The sequence below is a fragment of the Hakea prostrata genome, chromosome 2 (genome assembly GCF_041222555.1).
Source record: "Hakea prostrata isolate BN-2017 chromosome 2, UWA_Hpros_2, whole genome shotgun sequence".
NCBI classification, from domain to species: Eukaryota; Viridiplantae; Streptophyta; class Magnoliopsida; order Proteales; family Proteaceae; genus Hakea; species Hakea prostrata.
In genome coordinates this window covers 23626548-23631334 of record NC_142601.1, presented here as the reverse complement: position 1 = coordinate 23631334, position 4787 = coordinate 23626548, and the positions used below count along the sequence as shown (strand labels likewise).

The window sequence follows — 4787 nt, the reverse complement described above, 5'->3', positions numbered from 1 at the left end:
TAACATAATTGCATATATCTAATTTTCTCTGGGTATCTTTGTACAAGCCTAATATAAGTCTGTACTTCAATTCAATTAACTCTATATTCCTTGCTCTATCAGCATGTATTTTCTTCCTTTAAGACATTGAGTTTTCAGCTCACTAGAGTAGAACTACATAGCATGTGTTGGATTTCAATTCCTGTTTTGGTACCCTAACAACCGTACAACCTCTTAGTAACTAACCAATGCCTGTGTTGGGTTCCAGTGCCTGTGTCTGATGCTTTGTTGTGTTGTGCCCATAATTTTTCTTTTTAAATATAATTTGGTTTCTTTTCTCCAGCAAGCAATGGAAGATGGAAAATACTGAGGACATTTAGCCACTCGTTTGTTATAATGGGACAGGAATGGTCAAGACAACGGAAAAGAAATGTCTTCAATTTTTGTATTCATACAGGCATAGTGTGTTATTCTTATAGTAGCTTCATTGTAGCCTCATAGCATTAGTTAGCAGCTGTTTGACATAGTTTTTGGAGCTTACATCTTGCCTTTTCTGAATGAATTTCGATAACTAGGCTGGATTTGCTGGAGATGATGCTCCAAGGGCTGTGTTCCCTAGCATTCTGGGTCGCCCATGCCACACTGGTGTAATGGTTAGTATGGGCCAGAAAGATGCTTATGTTGGGGATGAGGTTAAGTCCAAGCGAGGTATCAAATATCCAATTGAGCATGGAATTGTCAGCAAATAGGATGACATGGAGAAGATCCGGCATCACACTTTCTACAATGAACTGCGTGTGGCCCCTGAAAATCACCCTTTTCTACTCACCGAAGTACCTCTCAACCCCAAAGCTAATCTTGAGAAGATGATCCAATTAATATTTGAGACCTTCAATGCTCCAGCCATGTATGTTGAAATCCAGGCTGTTCTTTCCCTTTATGCCAGTGGTCGTACAACTGGTAAGTGACATCCCCTTGTGTTATAGAACTCTTTGCTTCAGTATTTATATTTTGTTGGGGTTGACATGATCCCACAATCAAATGCTTGTGATTTAAAAATGGTTTGCTGGGTTCTAAGTTGTCAATCCCAACTGTTAGATGCTGCTGGACTAGTCTTAGTGCTAAGTAGTAGTTGTTTCTCTCAATTCCTGCTTGATGATGCATGGTTCGTGTGGGTCGATGCAACATAGGGTTCATAAATTTATGTATTTTGGATGGGATGGGAGTATGGAATAAGAACAGGACACCTTCCAAATCAGTGCACTTTGGTCCATCCAGGTTAGTGCATCTGCATCAGGACTTTTCCGTTTGAATATTTTTTTGTGAGATACTGGTACTGCTTTTAGTTTGACGATCTGTGGTGTTTATTTGTTGTTTGTAGGTATTGTTCTTGACTCTTGGGATGGAGTCAGCCACACAGTTCCAATCTATGAAGGTTATGCTCTCCCACATGCCATCTTGCGTCTGGACTTGGAAGGCCGTGATCTCACAGATGCCCTCATGAAAATCTTAACTGAGCGGTGCTGCTCCTTCACCACCACCGTAGAGCATGAAATTGTAAGGGACATGAAAGAGAAGCCAGCTTACATTGCTCATTTAAATACTCTGACTCATTGAATGGCAAATTTTGAATTGAATGTTCCATCACATGGACGTTACATTATCTCTACTTTAAATTCAAATTAGAATGTTAAATCAAATAAAGACCAAACTAGTTTGGATTTGGATCCAATTCTAGAAACAACTTGCTTCGTCGATCAGATTTGAATTATATTATCACTATTTGAAACTGAACCTGAAACCAAAACTGATTGACACTTTATATGTTCTAAGGGAAAATCATTGGCTTGCTGTAACCCAATAACGCAGACTATAATAAACAAACTAGTAGAATGGATCCACGGGTTCCAATAGGTTATCTAACACAAGAGAATACTCCAATTTAAAGAATGGGAAGGGATCAAGTTCTCCACATTCAGTAGCGTTGAAGTCAGAACTAAACCCCACTTTTTTTCCGTCTTTTTTACCTTGACAAAAGCATACTCTCTAGAAAAATTCTGAAGAAATTCTGGTTTCTTTTGTTTTTCCGTTTTTTCTCTCTTTGAACTTCTCAATTTAGTGATGACCTTAAATGGGCTGAAAATTTTTCACGCATGGGAATCCCAATTTTTTCGTTTATTGTTTAATCTTAGAGGCTGTGTTATTGTGTGTTACAATTAATATTATTCTTTGGGTTGAATCAAGAGTTCCTTTGATTTATTAAAACAAATACATCTCTTCCATCTTAAATCATCTGTGACACTAGCTGACTTAGATGTCTTCAGATTATCAAAATTGTTCTTATTTTTATTTTTCTGATAATGGGGAAACTGGAAGCCAAACAAATTTATGCAGCCAGTTATATTTTTAATAATCGTAACATCAGAGGTTCTCAATTGACCTGATCATGAAAGAATTAACAGAAGCTGCATCCGAAAGTATCCAAGAAGATTCAAATAAGTTGTGAAAGATCTTGGCCCCAACCTCCCTAGCTGCAGCTATAAAAGCAGCCCCAAATACATTCCTTTGGGCTGCCCTAAGACGTGGCTTTCTCCATACACCAACAATCAAACTTTGTTTGGTTCTTGCGATCATAAGCAAGCACAGACCAAATGCTTCATCTTTGCACCCTTCTCACACAAAGCATCCATCAAGAAATAACAGAATTTGGTCAACACTTGAGGGTGACCAAGCAATTTTATATCTGCAAGATCTTCAAGCATCACCCACCTCAATTTCCTCCCACTTCTGATGGATCCACTCTTGGTTATAGCTATACTTCCTTGCCTTGTAATAGCCACTTGTCAAGGTTTATAACAGGGATTAATGCAAAGTATAAATTTCCATAACAGTGATTAATCCAAAGTACAAATTTTCAAATCTCCCGATTGTTCATTTGGGTATCTTAAATACACTATGGACTAAAACTTGAACAACAAATTCTTCAAAAAATTGGGTAGCATTTCTCTTAAAAATGACAACATTTGCAACCTGTGATGATCAATTAATTTTTTGTTCATCATAAGTCTTTACAACTCCATATTCCATAAAAAAAAAAAAAAAAAAAAAAAAAAAAAAAAAAAAAAAAGAAAAGAAAAAAGGAAAGGAATACAATAGACAATGTAGTCCATAATGAATTGAGTTTATATTAAACAATTCTGAGTTCCACAACAGTAGCAAAGCATCACTCAGTGGTTATCTGCACAATCAAATTCCTAAAATATTATGTATTACTTCACCTATAAAATAATAGTAAACAAGTTAGGAATATAAAATACATGGGTACTTTACCTGCAATGGAGAAAGAGTATCCGTTATTCCTATGATCAATAAGTTGGGGGGAAAGACTATCCACTTACGAAGTTGGGACTTTGGAATGAAAAATCAATGATATCACTTAATAAAGTTATATTAACTAAAGGTAGTATATTACCAATACTTGAGCCAAAGAAGTTTGAGATAAATGTATAGTTGGTTGTAGAAAATTAAGAGTTTCTTGTGCCTATAAGATGACAAGATGTTAACTAAATAGCAAGACAAAAATTACAACATTAGCAGGAATTGTTTGAACTCTTAAAAATTACGATGAAAACATTATTTAGTTGATTGATCACAAATGAGGGAGTATGTTGCCTTTTTGTACCTTGATTATTTTTTCCCCCTCTTTTCAAAACACTTTTAGTTCTTCTAGTAATTGTGCTACTGGAGCTCTCTATTTTCTTCCTCTCTTTTTTTTCTTCCTGAGCTTTTACCAATATTCACATTGATATAATCATTTGGCTTGTCTTCAAGAGGACTAGTGGTAGGCATCACAAGAGTGTTTAGATGCTTATATATATATATATATATATAAACCCCTGTATAGATCGAGATGCTTGTGATGCAAACCAAGGTACGAAAAAGAAAACTATATCGCTTTGGCTCTCCATGCTTATTTCTTAATGCCAAATGACTCAAGCTTCTTATAGCCATATTCAATAACAAAATTGTTTGGATTGCATTTAACTTGATATTCCTTATCTGACTTCCATATATCAAACACATATTCATGGCATTTTATATTTTCATCCTGATGCTTTATATGGCACATAGGCATCCAATCATCTCAGATTGAATGAGATTAAAGATTATCGGAGTGTACACCAGTGTTGCTTGATACACAATAAGTGAGTGCATATTGTTGTTCTTTGAACTCTTATTTTTTGCATCAAATTCAGCTTTCAATTCATTTTCACACTTCAATTGAACAACCATTGCAAAACAATTCAAGAAACTTACAATGTCCACAGTACACTTAGTGTAATCTTTCATGTCAGCATTTAAGCTTCCACTTATCTATTTACTTTGCATTCCTCTTGTGAATGTATACTTCATGTAACATCTCACCCATTTGTACTTCAATTTATAAGCACGATTCAACCATGAACCATCTCAACCACATATTTAGTGCCAAAGAAGTTTGCCCATGCAATTCCAAAATCTACTTCATCCTCATATTCATACATACACTGCTGCACATGTGGTACTACTAAGTTCCCTAAATGCTTCATTGCATTTTGCATTGGATGCCAAGTACACAAACCACGATGTGATCCAGTGAAAACCTCAGAGATTGCCTTCGACATGGTGGCTTTTTGATCTGTAAAAATTGTTATGGATTCTTTATTTTTGTGAGTCTCCAAGAAAGTATTGAATAACTATTTGAATGATTTTGTCATCTCATCGTACAAAAGTGCTGCTCCAAATATAATTGTTCCTTTGTGATGATT

At 35.6% G+C, this 4787-nt stretch overlaps 1 pseudogene; it reads left to right on the top strand.

Annotated features, from left to right (window-relative positions):
* Nucleotides 1-335: 335 nt before the first annotated feature.
* On the top strand, nt 336-1596 carry LOC149024108 (actin-like; annotated as a pseudogene).
* The last annotated feature ends 3191 nt before the right edge of the window (nt 1597-4787 follow it).